The sequence below is a fragment of the Notolepis coatsorum genome (genome assembly GCF_963971535.1).
Source record: "Notolepis coatsorum genome assembly, chromosome: 14".
Lineage (NCBI taxonomy): Eukaryota > Metazoa > Chordata > Actinopteri > Aulopiformes > Paralepididae > Notolepis > Notolepis coatsorum.
The window spans coordinates 99166165-99190263 of record NC_140178.1 but is presented as its reverse complement, the minus strand read 5'-3'; the positions used below and the strand labels follow the sequence as shown (position 1 = coordinate 99190263).

The following is a 24099-nucleotide window of genomic DNA, read 5'->3' as shown; positions in this document are numbered from 1 at the left end:
GATTCTCCGGCCCTGCAGCTAGACCCTATATTCATCTAGACCCTACATTCAGCATGCAAGGATTCTCCGGCGATGCAGCTGGACCCTATTTAGAACGTTACGGTTCTTTTGTCAAATCACATTCAACATGCCCTCAGCTAGAATACGCATTCAATCAATGTTATAAGACATTGATATCAGGAGCTATCTGTAGCTACTGCTAGCCCGGTAGATAACGTTAAGACAATTTAGTTTACTGGGACAGATGGATCATCTAACGTGAGCTAGCTAAGCTAGCTAACGAGGGAACGGAGGTATTATGCACTCGAGTAGACTATTGCTGGAGCATTTGTTGATATCAGCAGCTATCAGTAGCTAGCCAGCTAGATACCGTTAGACAATGCCTCGTCATGTATTAAACTAAAAGTGAATAGTTGACTGGGTCATTGTTTAAACAGTAACGTTAGTTCATGGAGGTCCGATATAGACTAGAGCAGACAGAAGTAAACAAGCCAAATGGGAGCTTCCGATTGGTCATTTGCTTTTTTTTCTCATGAAACCAGTCACGTCACTCTACTGTGATTGGACCGTTGACTTGAGTGCAATGTGGGACTTGTAGTTTTTTAACGATCTCGCGGCGGAGGAAAAAAAAGACGAGCGGCTATAATCTGTACTCGCACACTTGTATCGTTATGAACATAGATATCTATGGTTATGAACTACACGTCTACACGCCGGGCAGCCCTCTAAGTGTCATGCGCCAAAGGTAAAAACAGACCGCCCCTGGCGGGCGGCGGGCTTTAGTTTCGGTCCCTGGTAGTGGGCAAGGCGCTCGCCACAAATGCGGAGACGCTGGGCTCACCTGTTCGAGCCCAGCGCTCCACATTGCTTTCAGTTTAGCTGGTCGTTCATACTAATACACATTGGCCGTATTAGGGGGTGGACCGTGGCATCAAGGGGGTAAAAAGGAAAACCCGGCGTGGCACTCAAAGTGTTAAGGCCTTATCTTTTTTTATTTATACAAAATGTGATGCGTCAACGCTGTGTACATTTTCCCTGCTGTAGTATGAAAAAGCGATGAGATGTGGCATCATACCGTCTCCTCTTGGACTTGTGATGAGGAACATGGGCCTAACATGTCATCTGTGAGTGGAAGTAAAGAGTTGAAAGCACAATTTCAGGTTCATGACATGAACCCTCCCCCTCGAGACCACCAGCATGCGACAGCTCCACCCCTCAAGAACACACCCACCCCAAGGGCACCTTTCCACCCGTAACCCTGGCCTCTGGTCTGGTCTGCAGGCCGTCTGGACCGACCACCCAGCGCTCTATTCGAGTCAATCAAGGAGCAGAGAGAGAGGGAGAAGAGAGAAGAGAGAAGAAAGAGAAAGAGAGAGAGAGAGGGCTCTAGCTGCCAGATGGGCCTAACGTCACACAAACAGCATTTCCGTTATGCTTCGCCGTCAGCTGCTGTTTACACTGACCAGGCCAAATGAATTCAGTGGTGAGTGGAGGAGAGAGAGAGAGACAGACAGACAGACAGACAGACAGACAGACAGACAGACAGACAGACAGACAGACAGACAGACAAAGAGAGATAATGAGGGAGGTAGATAGGGGGAAGGGGGGATGAGAAGAGAAAGAGCGAGGTAGAGAAAAGGAGACAGAGCGAGAGAGAGTGAAAGAAGGAGGGGTGGTGGGTGGTAGACTGCCCAGGTTGGGAGTGTGTGTGTGTGCGTGGGAGTGTGTGTGGGGGGAGGGGGTTCCTGCCGCTCAAAGAAAAGCGGGAGTAGGAAGAGGGGGGGGGGGGGGTGAAGGTGTGAGGGGTTTTGATTAGAGTAGAAAATGGTGGAGCTGCTGGAGAGCAGAGGCCTAGAAACACACGCCTGGTAGAGCAGAGGCCTAGAAACACACGTCTGGTAGAGCAGAGGCCTAGAAACACACGCCTGGTAGAGCAGAGGCCTAGAAACACACGCCTGGTAGAGCGGAGGCCTAGAAACACATGTCTGGTAGAGCAGAGGCCTAGAAACACACGCCTGGTAGAGCGGAGGCCTAGAAACACACGCCTGGTAGAGCAGAGGCCTAGAAACACACGCCTGGTAGAGCAGATGCCTAGAAACACACGCCTGGTAGAGCAGAGGCCTAGAAACACACGCCTGGTAGAGCAGAGGCCTAGAAACACACGCCTGGTAGAGGCCTGGTAGAGGCCTGGTAGAGCCTGAAGAGCAGAGGCCTGGTAGAGCCTGAAGAGCAGAGGCCTGGTAGAGCCTGAAGAGCAGAGGCCTAGCAGGTGGGTTTGTATATAAAGATGTTATGTGTAGATTATGATGTGGATAAGGGGGGATGAAAGAACTGGGGGCAGGATAGCAAATTAACAGGAGCTCTGGGTTTAAGAAATGCCCACAGGAAGTTCACCAATGACCCGTGAAACTGGGATTACAGCTACAAGGCTCATGCAAAAACACTCTTAACTCCAATGTCAACGCAAGGACATTAAAACGAAAGAATTTACTGAACTTGCCCCATAAAAACCTAAAAGACCACCCCCAAAATCAGCCTGTAGATTTAGAAAATTAATTGAAAAGGTAAAGGAATGCCCCTCTTGAAATAATAATATCCTACGTCGTTGAGATTTGCCTCCAGATAGTTTGTTCATGGTGTCCTGAAGGATAAAGCAATAATGCAGCCTATATTAATACTCAAAATGCATATGGTCGGTATCATGGTCCACCATGAATGCATGAAAGGGGGGGGGGGGGACGTAGTTTCTGATTATTGATTACCAATAACGGCATTAGCCTCAGTAGCCTTATTCGCTGACCGGGTGGATGGCTATGAGAGCAAGGCCCGATCGGCTGTAATTGACGTCAAATCGCTCTCACCTGTGGCCGGTTGGATCCCAAAAAGGAGTTCCCAGTTATCGATCGCCATCTGGTAGATCCATATGTCCATTGGCTGATGATATATTCCTTTACTGCATACTAGTGATGCACCGATGTGAAAATTGTGGCCGATACCGATAACCGATATGAACACTTTGGATGCCAGCCACGACATAACACGTGTTATCAGCCCGCCCCCTGAATGCCCACCACGACAATTAGCGTGAAAATCTTTTTATTAGCGATCTGAATTCATATTTCATCAACCGAGTCTACCGTTGGGAAACCCGCCCCATCAGGAGCTCAGATGTGAAAAAAGCGCCCCCTATCGTCTCCCAGATGGTAATGCACCCTTTTGGAATGGACTCAATGAAAATGGATGAGAAAAAAAAATCCGGAATCCACATTTTACTTCTCACGCATGTAACCGGAGATGATCCCAGTCATTGTGGACCATCAGAACAGCGTGTAATATGTGTTTACAGTATGTAGCGTTGGATCAATAAAAGGTTCGATTTTTGGAATGGCGATCAGGAATTGGAATAATCTTTTTGGATAACATCTGATCTCAGGTAAGGAATCTATTTTACCAGTCTTAGTATAATCAGACCTGTTTTCACGGAGATATAAGCTTTTCCCCTATGTGTGATGTGACTGTTTGGCTGTGCGAGCGATCAGGAAATATATCAGATCGCCTATATAGCGTGCATACGTACACATATACTATAGATAATCTAGCGTTTATTTGAAAACTATTCATAAATAGGCCGAAAGATTTTAACGTTTGTGTATTCTAGAATATTCCGTTTATTATGGAATATTTTTATTTTCCTTGAAAACGAGGGCTTTTCAAGATGCTATCAAACGGAAATGAACCGATAAAAAAAAAATCCGCTTCGACAATGTTGACTGGAAAATGAGTCATTGATAAGCGACGGGCAGATTATATATATATATATATTTTTTTTTTATATATATATCTGCCCTTTTTTTATATACATATATATATGTGTGTGTGTTTGGCTAAAGTGGATAGAAAACACAGTACTGTGCAAAAGTCTTAGGCCCAAGAGTTTTTATATAAATTGTCTTAGATGTGTGTCAGTAGACTACTCTTAGTACATTTTCATTTAATTATTTTTTAAAGCATCTTCATGGTTTAATAATGCAAACATATGTTGCAGGGACTTATTATAATCATCATATTGGTGTGACTGTATGCATCAAAGGGTTAAATCAAGCATTTTTAAGTGCTTTAGAGGAAATGTCAAAATATCGCGATATACATCGTGCATCGTGATATGGCCAAAAAATATCACGATATCATTTAGAGGCCATATCGCCCTACTCGCAACAACTATTCACACTAGGGGTGGACGGTATAAACGGTATACGGTATAAACGGTATTAATTTGCTCTACGGTATGGATTTTGACTATACCGTGTAACCGGTACAGCAGCTCTAAAATAGCAATGACGTCATGTAACCACAGCGCGACTATTTCAATCGCATTTGCCCCTAAAAATAGATAGAATTAGTCATAGATAATAGATATGTGCAAACTGAAAAAAGTTATTTAGGAGGCTTCGCGCAGTGGGCGTGTCAACACGCAATTGTCATTTCATAATAAACACATATCACTGCGGCGCACAGCAAGTTTCAATTTCAGTTCCTGGCATTTTTAACCAGTGGAGAAAGGTAAGATATTTCCCTATCGTTTTTCTTATATGAATTATTCTACGTTAATAAAACATACCTGGTGATCAACTACAGTTTGCTGTAAACATTACGATATGTGTGTAGTGTTATGATAACGACGGCAGCAGCGGGAGCCGGGAGGACGGCTGCAGCAGTGGATTTGCGAATAGCATGCAGCTGCAGAGCCGCAGAGCCAGGGGCTCTTTCAGGTCTGGTCACAGGCCCGTCAAACAGCGCCCCCCCATCACCATTTTGTGTGTCAATTTGTTGACACATGTGTCAATTCTTAAAGCTGAGGATGAGTGGCACCTTTGTCTCAATTCTTATTCAATTCAATTCACTCTGTGGCTCTGCAGCTACATATGCTTCTAGCAAAATCCAGCCCCGCTGTTTGCAATGGGAGCAGGAGTCTCGACTCGGGACTTATTTTATTTGGAATATAATGACTTTATACGCAAAAGTAGCCTAGTTTTAAGTTAAAATATTATAAATCTACATGCCTTGAGGATGTCATTCTTTATATAGCCTGCCTATCAGGCAAAAAAAATTATTCTAACAGAAACACTGATACCGTGATATATACCGTTACTGTCTATGCTTCAAATTATACCGTGATATACATTTTAGACCATACCGTCCACCCCTAATTCACACAAATTAAAACAGCCCATATTTATTTTTAGGGATGCCCCGATCGATCGGCCACCGATCGTTATCGGCCGATAATCAGTATAAATATGCGATGGGGGAATTCCGATAATGAGTCATATTCGCCGATCGCGGAAACTGATCAAGTGGATATCTCACTCGCTTGTCTCAGACGCACAGGACCTGCAAACTGCTCCTCCTCCCTAGCCCCGCCCGCCCCCGTGTAGAGTTTGTAAACAAAGAGGTGCGGCTCCTCTGCTCGAGTCTGTAGTGCATTCGACCTGCGCTAACGTTAGCTACCTAGCTATCGTTACTGTTTAAACAAAATTACCCAGTCAACTATTCACGTTTAGTAGGCATTGTCTAACGGTATTTAGCCGGCTAGCTACCGATAGCTCCTGATATCAACAAATGATCCAGAAAATCTAGTAGTCCATGTTCATACCTCCGGTAGCTTGCGTTAGCTGACGTTAGTTTACTGTTCAAAACGAAATGTCCCATTGAACTAAAGTTCTGTCTTAACGTCATCTAGCCGGCTAGCAGTAGCTACAGATAGCTCTTGATATCAATGTCTTATAACATTGATTTAATGCGTATTCGAGCTGAGGGCTTGCTGAATGTGAAATGACCAAAGCATAACGTTACCAATAGGGTCCCGCTGCAGCGCCGGAGAATCCTTTTTGGAGCTGGGCTACTAGAGTACACACAGACAGTGGAGCTGTTTGCAGATAGCGAGCATTTTGACTTGTTGCGTGGTGGCGATGTCTTGCAGATAATACAAGTACAAGTCTAATTATATAATATATATATTTTATAAAAAAAAAAAAAAAAAAAAACTTTATATAAAATAATTTTTAATTTCTTTTTAATCAAAAACGATCGGTATCGGATCGGTATCGGCCGATATGGCTCACGACGATCGGTGATCGGTATCGGTGGCAAAAAACGTGATCGGGGCATCCCTATTTATTTTGTCATACACAATGTTTGTATCTATTGGTTTATCTAATGAAGACCGTTGTGCTTAGAGGGAATTATTTTCACAGCACATTATGACCGGAGAGATTTAAATATGTCGCACTTAAACAGATTTTCCTGGTAAAAAAACGGTAACTACCGGACAACCGACAACGGAAACCCTGGTAGCTTCACTAGTTTAGGGGTTAAAACTATGCCCACCCTCCCCCAACGGCGCCCCCTGAAAGAAACTAAACATTTTATTCATGTTATTTACCTAATTTATGTGCACTCGTTTCACTTCAGCTCAGTGTGAGAGTATCTACTGTGTTTTGCTGTCATTTATGGTTGCGCTAGTTTCTCTCCTTTCCTCTGTTCTGTGTCTCCTCAACACACACACGGTAACGGTATTTAGCCGGCTAGCTACCGATAGCTCCTGATATCAACAAATGATCCAGAAAATCTAGTAGTCCATGTTCATACCTCCGGTAGCTTGCGTTAGCTGACGTTAGTTTGCTGTTCAAAACGAAATGTCCCATTGAACTAAAGTTCTGTCTTAACGTCATCTAGCCGGCTAGCAGTAGCTACAGATAGCTCTTGATATCAATGTCTGATATCAAAGGCACTGAATCAAATATGAGGCAAGGAGAGTTAACTTAAAATACATATTCAATAATAGATTGAGCACCATTTTATAGAAGATGGAACTATAATAAAAGGTAGAGCTGGTATAGGTCACGTTAGGGCTGGACGGTATAGTCTAAAATGTATATCACGGTATAATTTGAAGCATAGACGTAACGTATATATCACGGTATATTAACTTCTTAAAATGTCTATATAAATGCTTCTGAAGGGGTAAAACACTGGTATGGCAGCTGGTATTCTGTTACAGCTGCTGAGCTATACTATAGCTAATGTCCATCAATATCTTCCTTTTTAATTAAATAGGTTCAAGAATCGAATCAGGATTGTTAGCAGAGAGGGAGGGAGGGATGGGGGAGACAGAGTAAGAGAGAGAGGGAGGGAGGAGGCTGCTAGAGTGGAGCTAATGTTAGCTTGCTGAGGCTAATACATCGACAGGCTGCTATAGTAGGAGTGGAGCCAGCTAACGTTAGCTTGCTGAGGCTAATACATCGACAGGCTGCTATAGTAGGAGTGGAGCCAGCTAACGTTAGCTTGCTGAGGCTAATACATCGACAGGCTGCTATAGTAGGAGTGGAGCCAGCTAACGTTAGCTTGCTGAGGCTAATACATCGACAGGCTGCTACAGTAGGAGTGGCGCGAGCTAACGTTAGCTTGCTGAGGCTAATACATCAACAGGCTGCTACAGTAGGAGTGGAGCGAGCTAACGTTAGCTTGCTGAGGCTAATACATCAACAGGCTGCTACAGTAGGAGTGGACTAACGTGGAGCAAGCTAACGTGGAGCCAGCTAACGTTAGCTTGCTGAGGCTACATCGACAGTTAATATTACATAAGGTTTTAGCGCGACGTGGGCATTACAGAATGGCGAGGATGCAAAGCATGTTAGACCATTGGACTCGTCGCAGAGTTTACATTACACATAGAAACTGCGCAACTCGCGAGAGAAGTTTTCACACAGCCTTCAAGAGCTTGTTTGCTTCTGTGTTTATTATGAAATGACAATTGTGTGTTGACACGCCCACTGCGAGGAAGCCTCTGTGCTCCTAAATAACTTTACAGTTTGCACATATCCATTATCCATGACTAATTCTATCTATTCTTAGGGGCAAATACCAAATAGTCGCGCTGTGGTTACATGACGTCATTGCTATTTTAGAGCTGCGCTACCGGTTACAAGGTATAGTCAAAATCCATACCGTAGAGCAAATTCATACCGTTTATACCGTCCACCCCTAGGTCACGTAACCGAGTTTGTTTGTTTCGTTGAGAGTACGTGCAACATCAAGGCTGTGCGGTAAAAACCAGGCATGCCTGCACTGCACTGATTCCCTGAATTATCTCAAGTGGTAACCTGCACTGATGCCCTGAATTATCTCAAGTGGTAACCTGCACTGATGCAGAGTTCTCTCGAGTGGTAACCTGCACTGATGTCCTGAATTCTCTCCAGTGGTAACCTGCACTGATGCCCTGAATTCTCTCCAGTAGTAACCTGCACTGATGCACTGAATTCTCTCCAGTGGTAACCTGCACTGATGCCCTGAATTCTCTCCAGTAGTAACCTGCACTGATGCCCTGAATTCTCTCCAGTAGTAACCTGCACTGATGCACTGAATTCTCTCCAGTAGTAACTAGGGGTGCACCGATATATCGGTCGGGTAAGTGCCTTGTTGACTGCTATCGGCCGATAAGCTCAAATGTGCCGATAGCAGTCGCTGATAAATAACCATCAATTTGTGTAGCGTCAAAAGGCAAAAGAAAAAAAGTTCACTCGCGACCTACCTGCACAACGCCTGCCGTCCCCCACGCGTGTTGCTTTTTAACAGCGGAGCAGTGCAAGAATGTGACAATTTGACCATGTGACCGCGGCAACGCGGGAGAGCGGCAGTGCGGAAATAGGCAGTCTCTAAGACAAACTCTAACCTTAACCAGCTCCTTAACAGCGCCTAAACTTAACCGTTCTAACCTTAACCAACTCCGAAACAATGCCTAACCTTAACCTTAACCATGCCTAACCTTAACCGGCGAAAGAATACACGTTAAAAAAAAAATCACGTTAAAAAAGAAATTTGATGGGATTCGAACTAGTCAACAACGGACCGCAGGACCGCTGCTCTGCCAGGTGAGCTGAAGCGCCAAATGAAAATCATGGCGGATTAGGGCGGTTACATAATTGCGCAAGCTCTGCCGCTCCGCTCTGCGGTTGCCGCGGGGCGTGTCGCAGCCAATCAGGGAAAACGCGGAAGCAAAAGCAGCACTGCTCCGCTGTTATTAAGCAATAGGCGTCCCCCACACACAAGCTACTGCATCAAAGTTACTACTTATGATTAACAAGGCATTCGTTTTGTGGCATTAACGTTATATAGTTAGTGTTACACAGACAATAACATCAGCATATTATTATTACCCATAGCAGCAAGGCATTACTCCGAGTCCGTTCATAGCTCAGTTCCATTCCGTTGCTCATTCCGTACCCAACTACCCCCACACAAGCTACTGCATCAAAGTTACTACTAAATATTCAACATTCTCTTTTGAGACTCCGCTTCAGACTCTTATCATTTGGCACTAAAAGCTAAACATAGTCACCGATATGGCTGTCCGCAACATGTCATTAATTGTGTACGCGAGGTGGTCGCTCAGTGACGACGCTAGCATGAGCTACCGGGAGGCAGAAGACTAACATTACTGGTGAAAATGTGATTTACGTTGGAATACTCCTTTGCCAACTTTCTGTACTTTGCTTGCAGGTCTGCAGCCATTATTGCTGGATTATGAATAGCCCCAACTTTAGCCAACGTAACGTTATGGCTAAACCTTTAACATTAGTTAACGCTAGCTTTCGGTTAGCTGTTCAATGCTAATAACACAACCAAGCGAACCCATCAGAGCTCCCCATCAACACCGCTCTGTCGGGAGGATGGCATTTAAGAAAGTATCTGCTGTTAAAATGACACAAACATTCGTTTTGTGGCATTAACATTATATAGTTAGTTACACGTTCAATTACATCAGCATAGTATTTACCCGAAGATAGCAAGCAAGCCGTTCATAGCTCGGTTCCATTCCGTACCCAACTACCCATTCTGCAATCTGTTAATAAAGTTTTCAACCAGACAAATGTATAGAAAGGCTTTGTTTTATTATAACATTTGTTGCAGTAAAATCATTGTGTCTCGTTTGGCCATCCTGTAGAGCTGGTCGGCGGGCACTGCCGGGCAGCTAACGTATTAGCTTGTTGTGGTTCTGAGTTTGACTCGCATTCTCGCAAGCAGATCAATGGCGGCATTAGGCTTGGGCGGTATCCTTTTTTTCACACCGGCAAACCTTTATGTTATAACACCCCGGTGCACGGTATTTGACGGTATGACGTTCATTTTCATCAGCGGGGGGGGGGGGGTTACGTGTAACCAAGTAAACAAATCATCGTCAGCTCTCAGAATGGTAGTCCCGCACCGGTAGAAGCCCGCACCATTTTAGCGTTAGCATCTTAGCCTATAGCCATGGCAGACTATTTGATTCCTTAAGGGCTAGAAATTGCCTGGGTTTTGGTCATATGCTCCCGAAATGCTCCCGTTGTTTGGCTACTTATATGTGCAGTGAAAACTACTCGAATACCTAGTCATTGATATGATTGATTTAGTTCAGGGTAATCTAAGATTAGCCGCAGAGCTAACGCTACTTAGCGTGAGCTAACGCTAATTAATCAAGCTCACAGAGAGATAAACAGCCGACAGCGGATAGTACAGGACGATACAAATACAATAAAAAGGCGGGTGGGGGCTGTTGTGTAAACCTTGTACTCTTTAGTTCACATATAATAAGGGACAGAGTATTTGCTTGCTCCACCAGCGCACCACTCCACAACAACACACATCAACTCTCGTCACAACGCTTTACGGTATTTTCACAGCACTTTACATTACCGTAAAACGTGAAGACCGTTGTGACCCACTCGCTCCACTAGACTGGTCTCGCCCTCTGCTGGCGCGTGTGTGCACTACACTCAGTGTGTGCACTACACTCAAAACTCAGTTTCACTGTAATAGAAGCTGAAGCGCATCTGTGATTTTGACGGTGACAACGGTATTGATTTTCAATACCGTCGGTATTTCGAAATACCCCGGTATATTGTAATACCGTCATACCGCCCAAGCCTAGGCGGCATGCCCCGAAGTAGAAAATGAATAAACGCTTGCCGATTGGTGGTAAGAACAGCAGGAGGTGGGTGCTAGCGGTGTGGCGTAATTGGCCGAATTGACTGTCAATCAAAATGGTTCCATTGCATTGGTTGAAAGCTCTGGTTGAGAAAATAGTATCCCTCTGCAGGCCGCCAGACGATACTGGGAGAGGGATAGTGATACCATAAACATATTTCTTGATGTTTCCTTTTTTTAAGTAAGTAAAGAGGCCTACAAATACAAACACACACATACAAATATACAGTAGTTTCATTAAAAATATTTAAAAAAAATATATATATATATATATATTAAAAAAATATTAAAAAAAAATTACAAATACTTATTTTTTGCCACAAGTATCGGTATCGGCCGATTGTGTTAGTTGAACAATCGGTATCGGTATCGGTGGCCAATTTTCATATCGGTGCACCCCTAGAAAAAAACGTACCGTTGGGTACCGGTATCGATTCACAGGTACCGGTACCGTATCGGTTCAAATGTGAACGGTACCCATCCCTACTGGAGTGTGAGGGGCTGTAACACTAAAGATGGCGGCAACGACAAAGAATTGCTGCAAAATAAACATACATCTGTTTAAAAAATAAAAAATAAATTTTAAATACTTATAACCATATCGATAATTATAGATATCGAGTGATATGATATAGTTATCGATATCGTGATATCATTTTTGGCCATATCGCCCAGCCCAGCTCGTTATTGAATATGTATTTAAGTTGTATTCAGTCCTTTAGTTACACAATTGACATATTCGCAATAGAGCACTTTATGTCCTTTAGGCCCATTATTTATTTATTTCCCAAACTATGGGAAACACTGTTTACTGGCTTGGAGCTCCATCTAAACAATCTGGATGCACACCAGGTGGAAATGGGGCCACGTAGACACTACACTGTAAAAAGAAAAAGTAATACATATATATATATATATATATATACTGTTGCCATTTAAGACCTTGATCTCAAACTATTGTCAATCAAGTTGTACCAGGGTTTCCGTTAGAAAAAATTGTTGCCGGTCTCCGTGACCTGCAAGATTTCAATCTACCGGACAAATGAGATTAATTCCGGTCATAGTTTATTGAGCTTTAAAACAATTGATAGGCAGGCTATATAAAGAATGTCATCCTCAAGGCATGTAGATTTATAATAGTATTACTTAAAACTATGCTACTTTTGCGTATACAGTCATTAATATATTCCAAATAAAATAAGTCCCTCGATACTCCGTGCTGCTGCTGACTTGAAATAAAATAGACCGCGTATGTGGGCAGTCGGTCCGACACTAAACAGCAGTCTGTTATAATCAGGGAGCGAAATTAACTTTTTGACTCACCGGCCAGTGGCGGGTAGATGGGAAGAGTCTACCCGCCAAGCATATTTCTTACCTGCCAATATATATTTTATATATACAATTTTTTTTTTAAATAAAATATATATTATATAATCATACTTGTAGTTGTATTATCTGCGAGACATCGCCACCACGCAATAAGTCAAAATGCTTGCTATCTGCAAACAGCTCCACTGTCTGTTTTGGCTGTGTTGCTCTTCTAGAAAAATAATCCTTTCAGGGTTGCCTATTGAAATACTGTACACTTTCCTACTGTACACTTTCCTGATTAATTGAAATGGGGGACCCTGATGTAAACAAGACGAAAGTCTTTCTCTGGTCTACATCCCCTTAACAATTGTGTGTATTGAGCTGTACTGTATTGTACCCATTCTGCAATCTGTTAATAAAGTTTTCAATCAATCAATCAATCACACCTCCAGTACAGAAACATTGTTTGAGTTTGCGTGTCAGGTAGACCATTGATTGACAGTCGAGTCTGCCAATTACATCACATCGCTTGCACTCCGGTGCTGCAGCTGGACCCATTGCCCACCTCTGCTGTTGATAACGCTAGCCAAGTTATTATACACACAGATACACAGTGGGCCAGTGACTTTGGTGTAGGGGTGTAACAATGCATCGATCCTAAGGGGGAAATTCAACTGCATCGATTTGAAAATGTTAGAATAGATTATCGCAATTTTAATGTGTACACGTTATGTTATTGTCATGTCCGTTACAGCCAACACACCGACATACGCTACTGCATCAACGTTATGATTAACAAAGAAAGGCATTCGTTTTGTTGCATTAACGTTATATTACTATTGCTATCGATAAATCTAGGTGTTCTAAAATCTATTGCTATTGGTAAGAGAGACTATAATAAGTTGGTGTCTCGGAAAACGAGAGCCCTGATCGCGGAGTTTCAGGAAGTAAACAAGAAAAATTAGAGCTTCCGATTGGTCATTTGCTTTATTTCCCATGAAACCAGTCACTTCACTCTACTGAATGTTATCTCAGTTTCCAATATTTTGAAATAAAACTGGTGCTTTTATTTCATGCAATGCGTGTTTGTCATTTCAGCACCAGCGCTGTCCACCTCAAGCCTATACAGTACATTGCATCTCGCTGCCTATATACCTGTTATTCAAGTGCGTAAAACTGCCCGTTTTATTATCGAAATATTGGAAACGGAGATAACTCTTTATTTTGACATCGGATGACGACGACATGACAGAAGTTGAACAGCGTGGGGACAATTGTGTAAACTGGCGCGTGACATGTAGGAAATTGGTCCGCGGAGGTCCGCTCGACTATGAAGGCTCAAAGAGTCCGCGCGGACCTCCGCGGAGTCTGCTCTGTGTACAGTCTGCTGGACTATGGGAGCGCCTTTAGGTTTAGGTAGGTTGCAGTGCAGCATATAGGCCTAGAGGCAAGTCTTAAAGGAAAACTCCAACATTTTGGGAAATTCTGTTTTAACCATAGTGCCAGCCTGTAAGGTCCTGCCTGGTGTCTGATACTCTGTTAACATAGTGCCAGCCTGTAAGGTCCTGCCTGATGTCGGATAGTACCATCTAACCTGGAGTTAGACAAGAAGATGCATACCTTTTTCTTCTCTGTGCATGCAGTAGGAGTAGGAAGACATTGGGAATTAGGCTAATGGAGGAACCTACTTCCAGTGACTGACGCTAAGCTAGGCTAACGGTGCGCGTCTTCCTACTCCTACTGCATGCACAGAGAAGAAAAAAGGTATGCATCTTCTTGTCTAACTCCAGGTTAGATGGTACTATCCGACATCAGGCAGGACCTTACAGGCTGGCACTATGTTAACAGAGTATCAGACACCAGGCAGGACCTTACAGGCTGGCACTATGGTTAAAACAGAGTATCAGACACCAGGCAGGACCTTACAGGCTGGTACTATGGTTAAAACAGAGTATCTAACATCAGGCAGGACCTTACAGGCTGGCACCATGGTTAAAACAACAGAGTATCTAACATCAGGCAGGACCTTACAGGCTGGCACTAGGTTAAAACAGAGTATCTAACACCAGGCAGGACCTTACAGGCTGGCACTATGGTTAAAACAGAGTATCTAACACCAGGCAGGACCTTACAGGCTGGCACCATGGTTAAAACAGAGTATTTAACACCAGGCAGGACCTTACAGGCTGGCACCATGGTTAAAACAGAGTATCAGACATCAGGCAGGACCTTACAGGCTGGCACTATGGTTAAAACAGGGTATCAGACATCAGGCAGGACCTTACAGGCTGGCACTATGGTTAAAACAGGGTATCAGACATAGGGATGGGTATCGTTAGGATTTTATCGATACTACTACTCTTATCGATACTGCTTAACGGTTCGGTACTTTATCGATACTCTTATCGGTTCTTTTTGGTTCTTTTTTTGCAAGAAAAAAAGACAATTAATTAAGAACAGAATCAACATTGCTTTATTATTTATAAATACAACTTTATAAATAAGTATTATAAATAAATATAATTTCTTCAGCAACAGCAATGTTCTTTTATATAACTTTATAAATAAATATAATAAATTAATATAATTTCTTCAGCAACAGCAGCAACAATGTTTTAAATGTGTCTGACTCTGAATTATAGACTTTTTATAATAAACAACAAATGCTAACAGAACTGTGACACTCGTTCACCCTATCCTCTGTCATCCTTCCTCTAGCTGCTAGGGAGAAAGGACTTTGGGTGGTGGAGGGAGGTAGAGGGAGGATGACGTGTGGTGGCCCTGGGCTCACTGGCCTGGGACATAGTGGCTGACGCCTCAGCTTGACGATCTATAAAAAGTTTAGATTGTAGTATTTGTAGCTAAACAATTGTTTTGTTTATTAGCCTATTTGTAATAATTCGTTATTAGCCTAGGCAACTCCGTATCTTGGCTTACGGTTACGGTTGCAGTGGATGCAGATGGAACACTGCGCGCAAGGCAGTCGAATACGCGCATTTCTGCACACTAATATCATGTTTTGCCAACAGATGTTTTGATAAATTGATTTGCTCGTATTGCCACCCTTACTGGCAAATGTTTTGTTGCACTTGTGGCAACGTGCATTGTCGGCATTGACCCTTGTAAAGTATATCCATACTTTAGAACGCTTCGCTCTATCCGCCATGATCACGACTCAGTGCATGCAGAGCTGCTGTCTGTGTGCAGAGCGCTATAGCACGGGGCGTCGGGGACACTTTCATTAAGGAGTACCCGTATGTAGGACCCGTATGTCTATGTGTAGCACTAGCGAGCGACTCGCGAGGAGACTCGCTGGCTGCGGCTCGCTTCTCGTGCAGAGACAGAGAGAGGATCGTTCGCAACTTTTAAATAATAATAATAATAATAATTTCTCTAGAGTATCGATAGCAGTACCGAGGACGTCAGAGCTTATAAATACTCCGGTATTTTCTAATATAGTACCGGTTCCCGTTTAAAACCGGGGTCCGGGGGGCATCCCTAATCAGACATCAGGCAGGACCTTACAGGCTGGCACTATGGTTAAAACAGAGTATCAGATAGAGCTGCCGCGATTACCGCATTACCGCGGTATCGCTGTTACATCACGGCCACCGCAGAGTAGGCTGAATACCGCGTCACCGCTGTTTTTTATAATAATAAATTACCCTCCTCTCGTTGGGCTTGCGGCTCTGCAGATATACCCTACTCATCTATCGAGGTTCCAAGCGACCCTATTGGGTACCAGAAAAGTCACGTGAAACATTGCAGACCACTGATTGGTCAGAAGAGAGACGCGTCACACGTTGTAGCGTCATGCAGTGTGTTACCACCAATCGGCAAGCGCGTATTAGGTTTTTACTTCCTGAATGTCAGATCATCACAACACGGCTAATAACGTTAGCTTTAACTCTCCGCCGGAGTGGACTACGATCGCTCCTAAGGAGTACTAAACGAGACATAATGATTTTACTGTCTGCAACGAATGTTATAATAAAAGCCCTTCGTTCTATACACTTGTCTGATTGAAAACTTTATTAACAGACCGCAGAATGAGACAACTCAGCACGCTCTGAGCAAAGAAAGGAACTGAGATATGAATAGAGTATTGCTTGCCTTGCTATTGTCCGGTAAATACGCTGATGTTATTGAACGTATAACTATATAATGTTAATGCCACAAAACGAATGCCTTTATTATAAAGTAGTAACTTTATAGTAATAATAATAAGAAAGGGTCGGGGGGGTTAGGGGTAACCACCCCTGCCCGCGACACCGAGTGAACGGCGCACGACCAGAGGGTAAACTTCTAATCAGTGTTTCACTTTCAATAACTAATGCGTGCTTGCCGAATCCCAAACAATATTCATGCTGCAAAGTCATCCTCTAAAAATAGACATTTAGACTAGAGGCAGGCTATATGCTATAAAGAGTAGACTACTACTAAAAAAAAATGCATTCAAATTTTTTTTTTTTTTTTTTGTGTGCATGCGGTAATAACCGCGGCGGTAGGAAATATTTTGCAAATTTGTGCGGTAAGGAAATAATCAATACCGCGGCAGCTCTAGTATCAGACACCAGGCAGGACCTTACATGCTGGCACTATGGTTAAAACAGAGTATCAGACATCAGGCAGGACCTTACAGGCTGGCACTATGGTTAAAACAGGGTATCAGACATCAGGCAGGACCTTACAGGCTGGCACTATGGTTAAAACAGGGTATCAGACATCAGGCAGGACCTTACAGGCTGGCACTATGACACACACAACGTTGTTACTGAAATGCTTTTCATGCTTGCTTGAATTTTGGGCAGATAAAACCACACAGCAACAACTGGACAATACCCACAAAAACGATATTTATGGGCAATTTGAGAGTTCAGACCTCAACCAAAAACAAGCATGTGGAGCCTCACAGCTCAGTGGATGAAAACATGAAGCCACGTTACAAGCACAAGACTTCCCTGGCTCGCATTAGGCCTGGCAATTTTGTTTGCCATTGCTATGTCTATACATTGGTTTCTTGTTCGAATGCATTTATTTCTATTAGACCAGTGGTGCCCAACCAGTCGGCCGTGGTCGACCAGTAGATCAATGACATGCAATATAATTGCCACGAGCGATGGGATGTTAGCTGCTGAACAGGCTAAGCTAACTAGCGTTAGCCGTTAGCTTAGCGTTTAGCTACTAGCCACAATGCTATACTGTTATACTGGCATATTCCATTCACGTTAGCATGTAAGCTAACAAACTCTGCGCCGATGAGACTAAACTCCGTTTTTGGTGTTCAATTGTGTTGATGTTAGTTTTGTTTCATCAACAAATGAGGCAGAACACACAGTGAATGTATCCGTTTTGTTTATTGCACGTTCTTTGCTGAAAAATAAGTGCTACAGTGGCTATACTAGACTCCGCCGCCGTGTTAACACTCTTCCTGTTTACATTTGAGCGTGACATCATCGCCTACGGCAAGCGTACACCAGCTCAAAACGCAAACCGTAAAAACAGAACCCGGAGCGAACCAAGACTGAAGTGTGTACACAAACTAGAGGGGGGAGAGGGAGAGGGGAAGTTCGCACCCGACCCGGAATGAGGACGGTACGGACTGGAACGGACCCGAATGAGTGAGTGAGAAAGCACCCTCAGACACCAGGCAGGACCTTACAGGCTGGCACCATGGTTAAAACAGAGTATCAGACAGGACCTTACATGCTGGCACTATGGTTAAAACAGAGCATCAGACACCAGGCAGGACCTTACAGGCTGGCACTATGGTTAAAACAGAGTATCAGACATCAGGCAGGACCTTACAGGCTGGCACTATGGTTAAAACAGAGTATCAGACACCAGGCAGGACCTTACAGGCTGGCACCATGGTTAAAACAGAGTATCAGACAGGACCTTACATGCTGGCACTATGGTTAAAACAGAGTATCAGACACCAGGCAGGACCTTACAGGCTGGCACTATGGTTAAAACAGAGTATCAGACATCAGGCAGGACCTTACAGGCTGGCACTATGGTTAAAACAGAGTATCAGACATCAGGCAGGACCTTACAGGCTGGCACTATGGTTAAAACAGAGTATCAGACATCAGACAGGACCTTACAGTCTGGCACTATGGTTAAAACAGAGTATCAGACACCAGGCAGGACCTTACAGTCTGGCACCATGGTTAAAACAGTCTGTGGGGCTACAACGAGGTGCAGGACAGACAGATAGGCCAGGCCCCTGGCTAAAAAGAGTGTGTAAGCTACAGTTGAACATAGCACAGACAGACAGGCCCCCTGGCTAAATCTGTCTTCAGGCTACAGAGGAGTGCAGCACATATGGGCAGACACCCAAGCTACAGGGATATCCCCACAAAAGCCAACAATATCTAGGCTAAATTCCAGTCCATATGGATCACCACAGTGCCGTACACCCTGCATGTAGAGTTTGGTGGAAAACTTGCCCATAGAGCAGATCCTGTGACTGGAAAAACTGATAGCAGTGCTCTGAATCATGTAAAACGTGAGAAAGCAGCACACATGCTCGTTACCTAAAGCCTTCTGGGGAGTTTCTTATCTTCTCTCTATGTGGTTGCCCTCACAGGTCTGTATTGCCGGACTGGAATGGTTCTAATGCTGCCACTCAACTGGAATTCGCCACAGATTAAGTTACACATTTGGAGCATTTAGCGGACATCCTTATCCAGGGTCACTTAGAAAGACACGATAGTAGTGTATGCACATCCAGAAGTTGGATCAGGAATTTGATATGAAAGGCAGGGAGAACAATAAAAATCACATCCATACATCAACGCTCCAGACTGGTTGATTCAACTCTTGACTGCATCAACCCAAGCTGGTCTGTGTCCGAAATAGAAACTTATTTTTCACCAATAGATCATATTAACATGCTTGAAACAGATGCAATAAGAGAATATTATCACAGTACTGGTCTGGTACCACAAAAAGAATTGACCACATGCCACAAAATTGCAACTCCCCACTTGAGAGAGCGGGGGTCACATCTAGGCCCATACAATCTGATTAAAAAGCTTTCTATACAAACAACACCTCATTGTCAAAATGCATCACATCTCAAGGTTAGGCCTAGTGCATCCTTGATTACAAAATTATAGGGTGAAATAACATTGCTGCGTTATGTATAATGGAATACATTTGAGTGAGTAATTTAAATTGTAAAATCAATGCAAGCAATAATGTTAATAGAAACGTGCCAACTATTAAAAACTGACAAAATAATGAGATACCGTTCAAAATCAAATTGTGGCCTAAATTGCATCAACAACATTTCATTCACAAACCAGATTTGAATCAGGCCTCTCGCCAACGACCAATCAAGATCCTTTCGCCCCCCCCCCCCCCCTACAACTTTTTCCCTGCCAGCTTGCAGCTTAAGATAATGTAAACAAACCGTTTGGCTCAAAAACGCATAAGCAGAAATTAATTTAATTTCGACACAATTTTACAGTCGACTGGATTCCGAATCCGTGCTCTTGATTATTAGTATACCTGTGTGGATTAAAATCTACAAAAAAAAAAAAAAAAAAAAAGCAGTGGTTTTCGTGATATTTCCCCTCGATGCATAAATAACCGGGCCCCCCGTTTCTGTTTACACATGCGTTGTTTTGATTCCAGAGAATCAAGAGAGAGAGATCCCCGGCTTCAACGTGTATTCATATAAAGTGCACACCAAAAAAAGACAATTACGACCAAAAATACCCCCTTTATCATAGACACAGATGATAGATAGATCATAAACGCAGGGCTTCTGACCTTGAAGCTGGTCTCTTCTCTCCACCGGGTTCAGCCCGACAGCGTGCATTTTGTCAGACAGTCGGGACACAAAGCGGGGCATCTTCACCGTCGAGGCGGCCGACATTACCGAGGGCTCTCCCTCTGCGGCCGCCTCGGTTACAGGCGACCAAGGCCGGCCAGGGTGCAACAGAGAAACACCATCGGTGGTGTGAGCATTTTAATAACCCGTAATACAACCTTTTTCCTCGATATATTACCGACAATGTACCCCCACGCCCCCCGATGTGCCGCGAAAACACCTCCAGACCTCAACCACACTTTCACTGAGACCCCGCGTCCATCTGAAAATGGCTTTGCTCCTGAGAGAGAGCCATTTTAGTACCCTCCATGCTATCAGGCTAGTTAGCCTCCATGCTAACAGAGGCTAGTTAGCACGTTAGCCTCCATGCTAACAGGCTAGTTAGCTTCCATGCCATCAAGGCTAGTTAGCTTCCATGCTAACAGGCTAGTTAGCTTCCATGCTAACAGGCTAGTTAGCTTCCATGCTAACAGGCTAGTTAGCTTCCATGCTATCAAGGCTAGTTAGCACGTTAGCTCCTCTAGCTGTGCAAACACAAGCCCGCTAACTGGCTACTAGCTAGGTAAAGTGTGAACATTATTCACATTGAATTAATACATATTACTGGTCCAATTCAATGCGGTGTGTAATCGTTGTATAGAACTTGTTCAAAACTGCAAATAGAAAAATGGGACATGGCGGGCCCTGGTAACAATAACGCACGGTGTGGATGTGAAGTGTTGCAGCTTGTTCCGCGGCCGGGCTCACGTTAGCATTAGCAGCTAGCTAGCTACCCCCCACGATGCTAAAAAAAAAGGAGAGGAAAACGGAAGTCCCCAAAGCAATAATAACTGCGAATAACACGCAAATACAGTGGTAAACTACTATGTATTTGCAAAAAAACACCGGCCAAAGGCGTGTTTAGTCGGGAAATATTAGGATTTCCTAATCATTAAAATGTCGCCCCGTGCATGGCACCAAAAAAACACAGCGAGCAGAGGGTTAGCTCGCTCGCTACAGCCCGTTAGCACCGGAGCGACACACAAAGATCTCGACTGGGGTAACGCCACGGCCCATTGATGAGGAAGAAAACCTCGGTTTTAAAACACGTTCCGCGGCTCAAACTTACCCCTCAATTGGCTTCTGCGCCCGCGGACTGAACGACGCGGAATCTGAAGATGCAACGTCTGCAGGCTCGCGGATTAAGGCATGGTTATTGTTATTTCCCCCGAAATAATCAACAACCACCGACACTTCTTCTCCGGGTCTTCGTTGGGTCTTTTTTTCTCTCCCCTCTCCTCCACAGATTCAACAACATACTTCCTGCACAGCAGCGCGGCGGCCGGGCGGAGCGCAGAGCCCGCGCGTCATCATGCGCAGAATAACATCTCACCAAAACAGTAACACGAAACACCTTGTTCTTTTTTCCTTTTTTTAAACAAATTCGGTAGATATAGCTAGCTATTTTTTATATATAGTTTATTATATCATCCCAGCGCCGACGTTTATTAATTTGCGTCCATTTTGCTCCTGCGCGGTGAATGTCGCTGCTGTTATTCCTGATGAACGAGGAGACACACATCCATCCACACAGTTGTTGGTGCAGCCAGACCCTCAGCTTGGTTGATCGTGGAGAGGAGGGGAAATAATGACATTCTGAGGTCATCTTATGAGCTTGTAAATCGCAATCATTGTTTCCCTAAACTGCGGGGTGGGGGGTGTATAATAAATATGTCGATAATGGGATGTTGTGGCGCATCACATTGAATCAATGGGAATATCGATCCATCCAAGGCGTCTATGCAGACACAGTCATACATCGACATGGCTGCATGGACTCAAAATATTGTTAGATATATTATAGCGCTTTCAATTAGGATTCAAATCGTGTGTGATTGATTGATTGAAAACTTTATTAACAGATTGCAGAATGGGTACAATACAGTACAGCTCAATACACACAATTGTTAAGGGGATGCAGACCAGAGAAAGACTTTCGTCTTGTTTACATCAGGGTCCCCCATTTTCAATTCATCAGGACATATATGACATACATGACATACAGATAGTCAGTACTGCTACATCTATACATTTATGACATACCAGATTTGCAAATACAGTACTGTTTGTGATACAGAAGGAGTCAAGAAAAGGGAGTATATACATTTGACGTAGAAACTGTACATTGGAGGAGGTTGGGTGGGGGGGGGGGGGGGTTGGGTACATTGGGATATTGACAACCATACTGGGTAATTTACATTGGAGGTGGTTGGGGGGGGGGGGGGCACACTGTATAAACAAGCAAAACTGTACATTGAGGGGGGGGGGGGAGGAGACACTGTACAAACACTGTGTGTGTGTGTAGCCCCACGGATTAATCTTTCAATGGGGATTCCTCATTCACAGAACTATTACGCCTGGAACTAAGCCCTCCAAGGCTTATAGTGTGTGTATGTATTGTAAATTAGCCTTAATTTAACCATTGAATGTATGGATCCATGTTACTTTATTCTATATTGATTATGCGGGCTGTTGGCTTCTTTAATGCTGCTGATCGTTGAAACCTGTAGAGTTCTAGAAATCAAAGAACAAACACAAAAACTATACTGATTCATTGATTTTCAACCTTTTTTCCAAATCGCCCCTTAAACAGAGTTGCCTATTCATGAGCTCGCCTCCCACCCACTGTGACAAGGCTGGCCAAATTATACCTTGTGCACCGAAAGGCTTTAAAACACAATGAGAAAGAATCCTACAAAAATAAGATAATATAAGATATTCCTTTATTGATCCCCTTGGGGAAATGTGGGCGTCATAGCAGCGTGGGAGGGAGGGGAGGTACAGGTATGGGCAGGGTGAATGAATGAATGAAAACTTTATTTAACAGATTGCAGAATGGGTACAATACAGTACGGCTCAATACACACAATTGTTAAGGGGATGCAGACCAGAGAAAGACTTTTTTGACATTTATGACATATCAACATACATGACATCATGACATTTATGGCATAGGCCCTAGGGACATACATGACATACAGGTATATAGTACTGTTACATTTGTGACATACGATATGCAAATATACAGTACTGTTACCCAGAGAGATCCTAACAGAAAATATATACATATGATAGTAGTATAGTAATAGTAGAAAGACTAATAAATATAGCAATACAATTTGATCTCGTACCTTGTAAGGTGCAGATGAAGGTCTGAATGCCCTGTCGTTTATATTATACGCTACAATAAATATAGGCAATAAAGAATCTGGATCTGAATATATGCAATATATATGCGAGGGGGTATAGAGCAGTCGTCTGGTAATCCCAAGGTTCCCGGTTAGATTCCCGCTCCTCCCGGGTAGTGTGTCAAAGTGTCCTTGAGCAAGACAATTAACCCCTAATTGATTAACAACCAAGGAATGATTTCTATATTAATCTTGTCTAACTTCATTAACACTTTGGTTGCCTTTGGTTAAATTAATGATATACCATAGATTGCCAGCGCTATTTGTCTATGGAGAAAGTCCCCTTCTTTGCAGGGCTATAACTTTTTTAATTCTATTGCTACATTGCCATTATTAGGGCCCATTCAAAGTCCTATATGTATTGTTCATTGTGTAGCAACGTTAAACTTTTTCATTCACATATTCATAGTAAAGTATGGTCTAATGTATAAGTATGTTTTCATCTCTTTCTGCAACTTTCTCCAGAACGTGATATATAGCCCCAAATGCATTATATTGATGATGAAATACAGTTTGATGGCAATCAGCGCGATATAAAAAATTCCAACTAGACGTACTTCTAGAAGTTACTACACGTCATCTGATGTTGACCGGATGGGCGAGGGGGCGTTTATAATTCCGTGGGCAGCGTTATACCAATCATCTAATGTGGGTCAAATGTTGATAAAAGCAGTTAGTATCGAAGATGGTAAC

The 24099-nt window shown here is 43.4% G+C and overlaps 1 protein-coding gene across 1 annotated transcript in view; it reads right to left on the bottom strand.

Moving 5' to 3' along the window:
- The window catches only part of LOC311240991 (zinc finger protein 646), an 87596-nt gene extending 66186 nt beyond the window's left edge, over positions 1–21410 (bottom strand). The window contains exon 1 of the mRNA XM_084329634.1: positions 21288–21410. The gene's annotated coding sequence lies outside the window, so the exon portion shown is untranslated. The remainder of the gene's footprint in view (positions 1–21287) is intronic.
- Positions 21411–24099: the final 2689 nt, after the last annotated feature.